At 51.9% G+C, this 14,019-nt stretch overlaps 1 protein-coding gene across 9 annotated transcripts in view; it reads right to left on the bottom strand.

Moving 5' to 3' along the window:
* EDARADD (EDAR associated via death domain) overlaps nt 1-14,019 on the bottom strand; it is a 1,165,333-nt gene that overhangs the window by 576,072 nt on the left and 575,242 nt on the right. The window lies entirely within an intron of this gene.

The following is a 14,019-nucleotide window of genomic DNA, read 5'->3' as shown; positions in this document are numbered from 1 at the left end:
CCGGCGCCTCGCTAAGGCAGCGGATGCCAAGGGGTACCGGGGCCAGCTGTCGAACCATCAAATGAAGGTCCTGGAACGCATATGCCCAGCGCTCTACGTCCAGATCCTTGAGAGGCAGACCAGTCTGGAGTCGAGCGGTAAGTGTACATGCATGTTGATAGTACGCTGTGCGTGTCGTGGTGTGCCAGTAGTGTGCAGGTTGCACATGTTTTTATGAAGGGCCATGTAGGGATGTGTATGAACATGGGCGTGAGGCTGCCACATGTGAGTCCTCTCGGTTGTGAGACACATTGATGGTGTATGTGTTGGTAAGCATGCTGGGCAAATGCAGGTGTGGGAGCACATATGTTTGAATTTCTGTGTATGTACATTGGCATGGTTGTGGCATGGATGGTGGTTCATAATGCATGTATCTGCACTGTGTACATGTGCATGTATGTGTATCTGACAAGTGTGCAACTGTGATGCATCATGGATGCACGTGACACTGATATGTAGAAGGATGAATGGCAGATGTGACATGTATGGTGATCTCATCACTGCAACAGTTGGAGGAGATGTAGACATGCATGTAAGTGTGGTGGCGTGTGTGCATGTCTAGTGCACTCCTTGTGTTTCATGTGATGTCAGGCTCACCTTTGGCTGTTCATGCTGTTGTATGTGTATGGATGGTGCTGCCTGGTGCAATATTGCTGTTGAAATGTTCATATGTGTGAGTTAAAATGACATGTGTGTCGTGGAGTGTGATGGCGTGTCTGTAGTTAAACAATGCCACTCATGTGCAACTGTCATGTGTGTATCAGTCCATTGTACACTGTCCTGATGCCTGTGTTTTATCTCTCCCTGTCTGCAGCGTCAACTGAAGAAGAGGGCGGAGAGGGTGCCCGGCTCCCCTCCCAGGTTGTCATCTTGTCAGGGAGTGAGGAGTCCGGTGCCGCGTCCCAGGCCGCAGCTGCCGAGGGAAGGTCCAAGAGGCGGAGGTTGGAGTTGGACTCCTCAGCAGCAGAAGGGGCAGCTGAGACCCCACAGGGTGCGACGGAGGAAGATGGCACGGAGTCATCCAGATTGGTGGGGAGTTTGGTGGAGGAGGAGGCCATGCAAGGGACAGACACGGGGTCTGGAGGTGGGGATTCCACTGGTGCTAGTGGTGCAGTGCAGGGGCAGGGACAGGAGGCAGCACAGGCCACCGCGGAGGTGCCTGTGTGTAATCCTGTCCCTGATCCTGTGACTGCATCATCCCGCACCAGCAGGGATGCCTACGTCCAGACCCGTTTTCAGGGACGGGATCCGCTTACAACAACTGGCCTTCCTCTCCCTGCGGATGTGGCTATCCGGGACCGGGTTGAGCCTGTCCTGGGTGGGGTGGCATTGCGTCAACGGGCCATGCGAGGTGTCCTGCAGTCTTTTCATGAGGAGACTGCACGTCTTCTCGAATGGCTCATTGACCGCGTTGACCTACTGGGACAGCTCACCAGGGCCGGATTCCTCCGTTTTCTGGACCTTGTTCCGACCCCCTCCTCAACTGAACCCCCTATGCCCCAGTCGTCCTCCATGCCATCTTCCCACCCATGTATCACCTGGGTACCCTGTGGAGCTGCCTCTGACCCTGCGGCCAGGCTGGTGGAGGACACATCCCTGCCACAGTCGGGAGTCGGACGTCCAGCAGGGGTGGCCACCTCAACAACTGCACCCCAGCCGGAGGAGGATGTGCAGGCAGCAAGAGCCAGGGCACAGGCAGAGGCACAGCAGCAGCAGGAACAAGGTGGGAGCCATCATGGCTCGGGGCCTTCGACATCGGAGGGGCAGGCATCAGCCTGAGGGCAGGAGGACCCAGGACTGGAAGTGTCTTCCATGTGGCAGCGGTTAGGCCATGCTATAGATGCAGAGCGGCAGCGGGCAGAAGAGGCACGGCTCACGATGGTCATGGCAGTGAACTCCATGCGGAGGGCCCTGAGGCGGGCCGAGTGCCTCAATGCAATTCGCAGAGAGTTGGAGGAGAACATGTCGTCGTCCCTGCGAACCCTCGGGGCCATGGAAGAGGACCGCCTCCAGGACATTGAGCAGGAGTTCGATGATGCCCTGGCCCGGGACATCCAAAAGTGAGCCGTCGGAGTTGGCAGTGTGGGTCCTCCCAGGTGTTCCCTCTACACCCTCCACGGCCCCTGCAGGCAGCTGTCAAGACTTGATGGTCGTGTAGCCGATGAAACCTCCGTCCCCAAGTACCACTCGAGCAGACAAGAAATTACTGCCCGAGCAGTCCTTGAGGCCACAGGTGGTGATCTTCGTCAGTCGCAACCAGGAATGCCTGAAGGTGCTGGAAGGTGCCCCCTATGACCACTGTAAGGCAAACACGAAGTTAGGTCATAAACACAGAACCCCAGACTTGTATATGAATGTGTAATAAGTCTAGAATAAGGCTTACCCTTAGGAGTGGGTCGGGACTTAATAATGGTGTAGAGATGTTTGTCAGAGGCAGCCGGCAAGGTTGACGACCAGATGACAGGTTGGTAAGGCACTTAGTATGAATGAAGTCACCACCTTATGTAGAAGCCAGGAAACGTAAGTCAATCAGTTGAAAAGTGTGTAATCCAAGAACATAGTTCATAACAAAAGGGCAATCCAAATAGCAATCCAGGGACGGAAATGTGGTCGAATCCAGTAGAAAATAGTTCCAAACAACGGTACCGTGAAGGAAGAAGCCAAAATCAGAGTCCAAGATCAATCCGAGGTCAGTGGTAGCAATCTGAATCCGTAGTCCGTAATGCGCCCAACAGGATCAGCTGTGAAGTGCTGAAGGGCAGTCAGCGCGTCCCTTTTGAACGCTGACTAATGATCACATGACTCTCATCATCCGTCATGTGATCGAACGTGCTGAAGGAGGAGCTCTCAGGTGCCGGCAACGGAGACGTTGTAGAATGCCTGTGGCGCGTCTCCATGGCAACTGCCAACGCCGGAATGGAAACCAATGCTGAGATGGCAAGAACCGGCGTCGCTGACCTTGACCCATTCCTTGCCGGCAGGCCTGCAGGGGAGAGTGTGTTTTGGCATGTATTTTGGTGGAGATAGTGGGAGCTGTATTGTGAGATGTGTACATGGAACGTAGGGGCGTGACAGAGCCCCCCCTCAAAGGCCCACGACCCCGTGGGCTAGAAGGGTTCTCCAGATGGAACCTGGACACCAATAACAGGGCATGAACATCAGACGATGGGACCCAAGACCTCTCCTCAGGACCATAACCCAACCAGTCCACCAAGTATTGTAACCTCCCTCTAACAACCCGGGATCCCAAAATAGCGCTAACTTCATAATCCTCCTGGGAAATCACAGGAACAGGACCAGGAGCGGGAGCAATGCGTGTATCATCAAGACAAGGCTTGAGAAGAGATGTATGAAAAACAGGGTGTAATTTCCATGAAGCGGGGACGGCGAGTCTATAGACCACCGGGTTCAGGACCTTGGAAACCCTATACGGGCCGACAAAATGGGGCAGCAGTTTACGACAACCCGGTATATGGAGATGCCGTGTAGACAACCATACCCGGTCGCCTTGCTTATATGACGGGGCCGCTTTCCTTTTCTTGTTAGCGGCAGTACTCATAGACACCTGGGCCTCCTGGAGATGGACGAGGGTTTGAGCATGGGCGGATGCGAGATCTCTGACACAGTCATTTGCCGCAGGGGTACTGGTACTCAATACAGGGGCATTGGCAGGATTCGAATCAGAAAAGGGTAAAGTACGTGGATGTTGGCCATAGAGCGAAAAAAACGGAGAAAACCCAGTGGACGAGTGCAGGGCGTTGTTATATGCAAATTCCGCAAAACGAAGAGACTCAAGCCAGGTATTCTGGAATTGCAATGTTAAGCACCTCAAGTACTGTTCCAAGACCTGGTTTACTCTCTCAGTTTGGCCGTCGCTTTCTGGATGGTAAGCTGAAGAAAAACGGGCATCTATACCTAGTAGTTTGGTAAGCACCAACCAGAAACGTGAGGTGAACTGAGACCCCTTGTCTGACACAATGACACTCGGCAAACCGAACAGACAGAAAACAGATTCAAAAAACATACGAGCCAATGAGGGAGCAGTAGGAATGCCTTTGCATGGTAAAAAACAGGCCATTTTTGTATATGAGTCTACTATCACCCAAATCGTGTCGTAGCCTTGTATTCGTGGTAGATCAGTTATCAGGTCCATGGATACCGTATGCCATGGTTTCGGGGGTATGGGCAATGGTTGTAGCAGTCCTAGTGGACGACCCTTCTGGGTCTTGCATTGTGCGCATATAGAGCAGGTGTTAACATATGTCTCCACGTCTCGCCGCATCGATGGCCACCAGCACCAGCGTTTTAACAACTCTAGAGTACGTCGCTGACCTGGGTGGCCATTGATAGGAGCATTGTGGGACCACTCTAAGGCCTGGTTGCGAGAGTCACTGGTGGGGAGGAACAGTTTTCCTTGAACAAAAGGCAACCCATCCTGCATAACGGTGTCCCAATCATCCAATACTTGGGGATGTTGTATAACCCATTGACGTATAGCCGTTAACATAGGAGGAGATGGAGTACAGGTACAAACAACATGGCCTTTACCTATGAGAGTTTCAGGATATGAAGGGAGAGATATTCCCCCAGGTGAACGGGACAGAGCATCCGCTTTACCATGTGACAAACCCGGTCTGTGTTTGACAAGGAAGTCGTATGCAGCAAAAAAAAGGTGCCAACGAACTTGTCTACTATTGGCGCATTTCAGAGACGCTAGGTCCTGTACGTTTTTATGGTCTGTGTAGACGATAGTCTGATGTCTTGCCCCCAGAAGATGGTGTCTCCAGACCAACAATGCGTCTCTGATGGCCAGGAGCTCTTTTTCAGTGACCGTGTAGTGAGTTTCGGTCGGTGTGAATTTCCTGGAATGGTAAGCCACCGGGTGTAGTGCTCCGGTGGTAGGACAAGGCTGAGATAGGACGGCCCCTAAGGCAAAGGAAGAAGCATCTGCTTCTACGATATACGGAAGCTCTGGGTCAGGATGCTGTAGGACTGGGGCCGTGGTGAACGAGGTTTTAAGGGAGTCGAAGGCTGCTTGATGTGCATGGTACTGCAGGACTGGTTAATGCGGTTAATGGTGCCACTATGGAGGAAAAATTCGCAATGAACCTCCGGTAAAAATTTGCGAACCCTAGAAAGGATTGCAATTGTTTCAATGTAACAGGTACTGGCCAATTTGTGATAGCCTGGACTTTGGATCGGTTCATTGTTAACCCCCCAGGTGAAATATGGAAACCCAGGAATTCAACTTCAGCTGTATGAAACAGACATTTCTCAGGTTTAGCGTAGAGTGAGTTCTTCCTGAGTCTTGTGAGTACCTCTCTGACATGAATGACGTGTTCAGCCAATGTTTGGGAGAATATCAGTATGTCGTCCAGGTACGCCACGACATAAACATCCAGAATATCACTAAATATATCGTTTACCAATCGTTGGAAAATGGCAGGGGCATTACAGAGGCCAAAAGGCATCACCATGTATTCATACAATCCTTGGCGAGAGCAGAAAGCAGTCTTCCACTCATCCCCAGGTCGCATGCGGACTAAATTGTATGCCCCCCGGAGATCTAGTTTGGTATAGATGGAGGCATTGGTCAACTTGTCTAACAGGGTAGAGATGAGTGGTATAGGGTAACGATTCTTTATGGTAATCGCATTCAGGCGTCTGTAATCTACACAGGGGCGGAGATCGCCTTCTTTTTTCGGTACAAAAAAAATGGGGCTGGCCACGGGCGATGAAGAAGGCCTGATATGTCCTAACTGTAGGGCGTGGCGGATGTATTCTTTAAGGGACGTTTCTTCAGTTGGTGATAGTGAATAAATGCGTCCTTTGGGAAGCGATGCCCCATCAATTAGGTCAATAGAACAATCATACGGTCTGTGAGGGGGCAGTATCTCGGCAGATGTTTTATCAAAAACCGAATGGAAATCATGATATTCTGGGGGTACTCCTGACAAAGTGGCTCCCACCGTGTGGGTTGTTTCGTGTGGGTCGTTCTCCCCTACAGGGGCTAAATGTAGGGCCCCAAGTGCCCCCGCAGGGTTGTTGAAATCATCTTCCAGTAAACAAAAATGTTGGCAAATGTCTGATTCAAAAGAAACCTGCCCCGTACCCCAGTCGATGAGTGGGTTATGTTTCTTTAACCAGGGAAGGCCTAGGATTATTCCAAACTGTGGTGTGGATATCAAATCAAAGGACAACTGTTCTTTATGGTTACCCTGAATAATCACGTCCATCTGGGCGGTCTGCTGTTTAATCGGACCAGAAATGAGAGAGGACCCGTCCACAGTTTGGACTGGTTCGGGATGTGTCTTGGTCACTAGTGGAAGATTCAATGCTTTGGCCAGGGGCATATCCATAAAGCAACCAGTAGCCCCTGAATCAATAACTATATGTACTGTGTGTGAACACTCCCTATCAGGATGAAGCACTGCCTGAACGACCACTGGTCTTACTGGGCCGAAAGTAGGAACCCTGGGGTTGTGAATCGAGCTCGTCTTGTCCCCCATACTCAAGGACGAGCTTTCTGAAAACCCGAAGACTTGTTCTTCGGGCGTCTTGGGCACTCTTTGACGAAATGACCACTGAGTCCACAGTAGAAGAATGCATTGTCGGTTCTCCGACGCTCCCTTTCGGTCTGAGTGATGGGACATCGTAGGCCGCCTATTTGCATGGGTTCACTTGTAACATCTGGTGGAGAGAGCAAGGGTTTGCCTGAAAAACCAGATTCCGCCCGACGTTCGGTCTTCCGAGCGTCTACCTGAAGAGTTAGGTCTACTAGTTCCGGATATGCATCAGGAAGGGAAGGAATGACAGAAAGGGCATCCTTCATAGCATTACACAGACCTTTATAAAATACCACAGCTTTCTTGTTTTCAGGCCATGAAGTCTCAGCTGACAATTGGTTAAAGCGTGTGATGTATTCTATCAAGGTTTGTCTGCCTTGGGATAGTTCTAGGAGCTCCAGATCCCGAGACTGGGCTTTGTACCTGGTATCGAATACTTTGGCCAACTCGCTCACCAGAAGATCGAAATCGGGCTGGATGGTTGTTCTCAAGAAAAAGGATTAGCCCAGGTAGCCGCAACCCCGGTCAAATGGGATAACAAAAAGGCTGCTTTTGTGGTGGAATCATGGAACACCAGTGGTCGGCAAAGAAAATGAAGTTTACACTGATTAATAAAAGTGCGATATTTTCTAGGATCACCCTGAAACTTCTCAGGAGGTGCCAATGGAAACTGAGTAGGTAACACCACGGGAGTAGGTGGTGTAGGAGGTACTGAGGGACCCGGTGGTGGTGTTGCCTGATCGCCAAACTCTGCATCTGCCGGTAAAGGGTTGCGGGTACTTTGGATATTATCTAAGCGATGATGTATCGCGGTTGTGGCAGCCGCTACTTCGGTTCTAAGGGATGCAACAGCTTGCATTAGAGCAGCCACAGGATCCCCGGCAGAAGGTTCCATCGTCTGGATGACCAAAAAAAACGGCTTCACAGTCTGTCAAGACTTGATGGGCGTGTAGCCGATGAAACCTCCGTCCCCAAGTACCACTCGAGCAGACAAGAAATTACTGCCCGAGCAGTCCTTGAGGCCACATGTGGTGATCTTCGTCAGTCGCAACCAGGAATGCCTGAAGGTGCCGGAAGGTGCCCCCTATGACCACTGTAAGGCAAACACGAAGGTAGGTCATAAACACAGAACCCCACACTTGTGTAATAAGTCTAGAATATGGCTTACCCTTAGGAGTGGGTCAGGACTTAATAATGGTGTAGAGATGTTTGTCGGAGGCAGCCGGCAAGGTTGACGACCAGATGACAGGTTGGTAAGGCACTTAGTATGAATGAAGTCACCACCTTACGTAGAAGCCAGGAAACGTAAGTCAATCAGTTGAAAAGTGCGTAATCCAAGAAAATAGTTCATAACAAAAGGGCAATCCAAATAGCAATCCAGGGACGGAAATGTGCTCGAATCCAGTAGAAAATAGTTCCAAACAACGGTACCGTGAAGGAAGAAGCCAAAATCAGAGTCCAAGATCAATCCGAGGTCAGTGGTAGCAATCTGAATCCGTAGTCCGTAATGCGCCCAACAGGATCAGCTGTGAAGCGCTGAAGGGTAGTCAGGGCGTCCCTTTTGAACGCTGACTAATGATCACATGACTCTCATCATCCGTCATGTGATCGAACGTGCTGAAGGAGGAGCTCTCAGGTGCCGACAACGGAGACGTTGTAGAATGCCTGTGGCGCGTCTCCATGGCAACTGCCAACGCCGGAATGGAAACTAACGCTGAGATGGCAAGAACCAGCGTCGCTGACCTTGTCCCATTGCTTGCCGGCAGGCCTGCAGGGGAGAGTGTGTTTTGGCATGTATTTTGGTGGAAATAGTGGGAGCCGTATTGTGAGATGTGTACATGGAACGTAGGGGCGTGACAGCAGCCCACACCACAGGGGACTACCCTGCACCCCTGGTCATGTCCCGCAGGCAGCCCATCAACCATGGGCATGCCCCCCAGCCAAGCAACATGTCACCTTGCACTACTGATCACCAACTCATGTCCCCTTGCACCCCCACCCCCCAGCACTGAGGAGCACCTGCCAGCAGGCCCCCACTCATGTCCCACTCATATCCCCCTGCACCCGCACCCCCAGCAGTGCAGGGCACCTGCCAGCAGGCCCCCCCTCATGTCCCCTTGCATCCCCACCCCCCAGAAGTGCAGGGCAACTGCCAGCAGGCCCCCCACTCATGTCCCACTCATGTCCCCCTGCACCCCCATCCCCCAGCACTGAGGGGCACCTGCCAGCAGGCCCCCACTCATGTCCCACTCATGTCCCCCTGCACCCCCACCCCCCAGCAGTGCAGGGCACCTGCCAGCAGGCCCCCACTCATGTCCCCATGCACCCCCACCCCCCAGCAGTGCAGGGCACCTGCCAGCAGGCCCCCACTCATGTCCCACTCATGTCCCCCTGCACCCCCACCCCCCAGCAGTGCAGGGCACCTGCCAGCAGGCCCCCACTCATGTCTCCCTGCGCCCCCACCCCCCAGCAGTGCAGGGCACCTGCCAGCAGGCCCCCACTCATGTCCCACTCATGTCCCCCTGCCCCCAGGTCATGACGATCCTCAATCGTGGCCCTTATGGCCAGCCTCCCCAGCCCAAAGACTCAACCAAGTATTGCATCCTCCCACATAGAAAAGACAATTACATGATACAACCCCAATGGCAAGTATGTAAATGAACACATGTCCGTCACACACACACAATGGGTGCAAGTGAATGTGAAAACCCATATCATGACATGCATGAAACCAATGAGATAATAACACACATCGAAGTATGAAGAAAAAAATGTATTAAACACAACATGAATGTAATCAAAATCCAACACACAACAATGGGAATCGATAAAAGAAAAGCTGCATGTCCGTAAAAGAATTAAAAAAAAGAAAATCATAATCCAAAGAAATCCAAAAGAAATGGTGTCCAAAGTCACAGTCCAACAAAGCAAATCCAAGGGAAAAAAGAAAGTGAAAACCATTGCTCCATGGTGAAAATAAAATAAAGAAGATAACAATCGAATGGTGAACTATGTACAGATGAACAATCCAGGGTCCATGACCCCAACTGATGAAATTAAACCTATCAAAAATACTACCTAATAAAAAACTATATACAAAAACGTGGTGCATTGTCCAAGCGCAACCAAAATAAAGAAAAAACGAAAGGAAACCTAACACTATCTAACTATATACAATGGCGGCGGGCAAGTCCAGCAGCTCACTCTGTGGTGTCCCGGGCCAGGGGATCATCGAACTCCATGTCTATTTGCCGGAGGCTGGCCTCTGTCCTGGCCCCGAGGTGTCACAGGGAGGCACTCATGGCCTGTTCCAACTCCCTGCGAGTTGCCTCGAGGCACTCTGCCCGCCTCAAAGCCCGACGCATGGGGAACTCCGCCCTGACCATGGTGAGCCGCGCCTCTTCCGCCCGCCGCCGCTCCGCACCTATCTGCTGGCCCAACCAGTGCCACACGGAAGACACTCCCATTCCTGGGTCCTCCTGCCCTCTGGCCCATGCCTGCCCCTCTTATGTTGAGGTCCCCGAGCTATCATTGCTCCCACCTAGAGCCTGCTGCTGCTGTCCATGTGCCGTGTCTGATGGTGCCTGCACATCCTCCATCAGCTGGTCTCCAGTTGTGGTGTTCACCCCTGCTGGGCCGCCGACTCCCGACTGTGGCAGGGATGTGTCCTCCACCAAGCTGGCTGTGTTGGTCGGGCCAGGTCCAAAGGGGGCCCTGGTGGAATCTGGGCCAGAAGACGGTGTGTAGAACGACTGGCGCATAGCCTCCACAGAGGAGGAGAGGTCCGCCAGAGTGCGTGACACATGTAGGAACCCACCAACCAGGACGGAGCCCATACGTTCGTGGGACCCCACGTCCACAGGTAGTGGAGAGGCAGATGACATGGCACTCTCCCCTAACTGCGGACGGGCCTGGGACGGGGCCTCCCTGCTGGTGCATGGTGGTGCAGTCACAGGGTCAGGGACAGCGACATGCACAGGCCCCTTCGCAGTGACCTGTGCTGCCTCCTGACCCTGGCCCTGGACTGCACCACTTCACCAGTGGTACTACCCCCACCAGGCCCCATGTGCGGCTCAGTAGCGGGCTCCTCCTCCTCTGTGGAGACCACCGACCTGGATGTCTCCACAACGTCTTCCGCCATTGGAAGCCCCTGTGGGGGCTCACCCGGACCTTCGGCCACAGCCGTTGTGGCAGACGCAGCACCAGCCCCCTCGGTCCCAGATGATGGTAATTCCTGGGAGGGTGGCTGGGCCTTGCGTCGCCGCCCAGTGGAGGCATCCCCACCGCTTGGCTCCACAGCGCCTTCTCTGCCCTCTTCTTCACTTGACGCTGCGTAGAGGGAGACATAGAACACAAGCATCAGGGTACAGTACAAAATACCCTAGGCAGGAAGCAATAACACATGAGTGGCACTGTCAAATGGCACTTCCATCCTGTCATTCCACAAGATATGGGTGAATGCACACAACACACATGCAAAAAAAGTCCTGGCGCCTGCAATCAACATCAACATCCATGTAGAAGGGCCCATGTAAACCAAGATGTTGCCTTCAAAGTCACATGCATCCAATACGTTTCAAAGTCACACACACACACTTCTCAGGCACACACACACACATGTACACCATACATGTACATGACATCAGCACCCGTTCCTCACCCCCCTTCATGTCCAGGAACAGAGACAGCCATGCTTTCATGTGTGCATTCCGCATAGTGCTCCCCATGTTGCATTAAAACACATGCACCAACCATGTGGTTCACACATAACTGGTCTCACATGCATGACCATGATGTCCCTGCACACACACATCCATACATGGCCAATGTCACACATACAGGCAAGCATCAGACTACCAGCACACTGCAACATGCCCTGTCTCACACAGCAATGCTTGGCCACTTAACGCTCAACTCCAGACGGGTCTGCCTCCGAAGGATCTGGGCATGGAGCGCTGGGCCTATGCGTTCCAGGACCCTCATCTGGATGTTACTCATGCGTGCTCGGCCCCCCTCCGCGAGGCGCCTGGCCTTGTGAAGGGTCCTGGACCTGAAGTCCTCCCAGCGCTTCTTGACGTGCTTGATGTCGCGGGTTGCCACCCCCTCTGCGTTGATGGCAACCACTACGTCGTCCCAGATCCTCTCCCGTCCTTCCTTGTTGGCGCGTGATGTTCCGAAGAGGGCATCATAATGCCCCAGGACATGCTACACCAGGACACCAACTTCGGTGGCAGTGAAGCTGGTGGCCCTCTGCCTCTCTGGCTGGGGGTTGCCAGTGGTGCCAGATGGAGATGTGCCCGACATGGCAACCCCACAGGCAGGAGTGGGTGGGCAACTGGGGACTGGAGCGATGGTATCCCAGTTGGGAGTCTTCTGTTCCAGCAGGGGTGGACACAGCAGCTGGACCTCTGCAGATGGCTGATGTGCAGGCACCAAATAGCAGGGCACGTGGGCAGCAGACAGTCAGGCAGCAGCAGATGGCAGGTGGGAGCGTGCTCGGGGCTCTGGGGGGCAGGAAAATGGCCTTCAGGGCAGGAGCGTGGTCTTCTGTGTGTGAATGCGTGGCCAGCTTGATACGGAGTGATTTGGCACGTGAAAAATGTGCACGTCAGCGTGTAATTCGAGGAAAGGCCCTTAGCGCGTAAGCGGGTCAGCACACGTACGCGATTTCATTGGACGAAAGGCCCTTAGCACGTAAGCGCGTCTGTGACATATCGCGCACGGGCGTTGCCCTTTCGCGTGTAAAACTTCACGCGAACCCCAGCAATACACGTACCCCACTCGCACAGGGCTCTTTCGCGTGTAAAACTTCACGCGACCCCCAGGAATACACGTACCCCACTTGCACAGGCCCTTTCGCGTGTGAAACTTCCCGCGCAGCCCCGAAATACACATACCCGGATCCAATCGCATGTGAGACTTCCCGCGAACCCCCGTAATACACGTACCCTGCTGAAATTGCGTGTGAAACTTCCCGCGAACCCCAGTTATACACGTACCCCACTGGCACAGGCCCTTTCGCGTGTGAGACTTCCTGCGCACCCCCGAAATACATGTACCCGGATCCAATCGCGTGTGAAACTTCACACGAACCCCAGTTATACACGTACCCCACTCGCACAGGCCCTTTCGCGTGTGAAACTTCATGCAAACCCCAGTAATACACATTCCCCGCTTGGCGTTTGCTGTTTGGCAGCCCTGTAAACTGGTCCAGGGTTAGCTCAGCCCTTTGCGCTGGATTGGGGATTTTGATGGCTTTTCCTTGCACGAGGGCGTTCTTGGGGGCGTAACTGGCGCTGCTGCAGGGTCGCTGCGCCACTCTGCGCCACGGCTGGTTTTGGAGGCTAAAATCCATGAATACGCTGTGCGCGGAAATCGATTTTAGCGCACGCGGCTGGCGCAGACATTTGCACGCGCACACTGTGCGCCAGCCCCGTGCGCCACTTTTGTGCAAAATTCTATGAATTACCCTGTAGATATCTCTGTTTGCCTACAAAACAAAAATGTCAAAGCAGGATAAGACAGAGAAATGATGGGTGCATATCATGCAGCTGAAAACATGTCCTGCCCATTCAATTCTTAGCCGAATAGTGTTACCATTCAATCCCATGGATGTTGTGACTGCTGAGAAAAAATTGAATCTGCGTTAGAAGGGAAAGTAAGGCTATTTAAATAAAAGGATGAATGCTTGTACATTAGTGTTGAATTTACATTGTTATAGAAATAAATAATAGAATAGGATGCCTGAATATCTTGTGTCCATGTTTTATACTGTCTATCCCTCTCTCTTAGTTAAATAATTAGAAGTGATTTTCAGCTTGCAGATGATATGCTTGAAGTAGGGTAAATAAGAAAAACCCATTCCCCAAAGAAGAGTTAGGTTCTAAATAAAGGGGTGTACCTGCACTTAATCCCTGGGCCTTCAGGTAAAGTATGTGAGATTCAAACAGAAGGGTGGACCAGTAGATAGGGATGACACCGATTATTCAAAATATTACAAATTTTAATCCAAAAACATATAATACATTGTTGTATGTATTGCTTTAAAATCAAAAATTCAATTCATCACCATATATTTCATATATCCAGCTTCCATACTCAATCCCATACTCAATCATTCATACATTCATCTCTAAAACCAATTTGGCATTTTATACATTATGTATTGGTCTATTAATACAGACGTTTCCACATAGTTATTGTCACAATTGTTTACGGCCCAATCCTTATTTTCAGGTTTCGTGTATTTTTATCTGGTTTGTTAGTTAGCCAGATTGTTCACGTAATCGTCGACACGTGTTTCGGTCCACATATAACAGAACTGACTGTCTTTGATTTTTCCAGACCTTCTTCAGGACGAAGGGCAAGATCAAATAGGTCTACCCTTGTATTTGGAATGGTATGAGCCAATTTC

Source organism: Ambystoma mexicanum, chromosome 4q, assembly GCF_040938575.1.
Source record: "Ambystoma mexicanum isolate Mex_15411 chromosome 4q, UKY_AmexF1_1, whole genome shotgun sequence".
In the NCBI taxonomy this organism is placed as follows: Eukaryota; Metazoa; Chordata; class Amphibia; order Caudata; family Ambystomatidae; genus Ambystoma; species Ambystoma mexicanum.
This window is presented reverse-complemented; position numbering and strand designations above follow the sequence as displayed.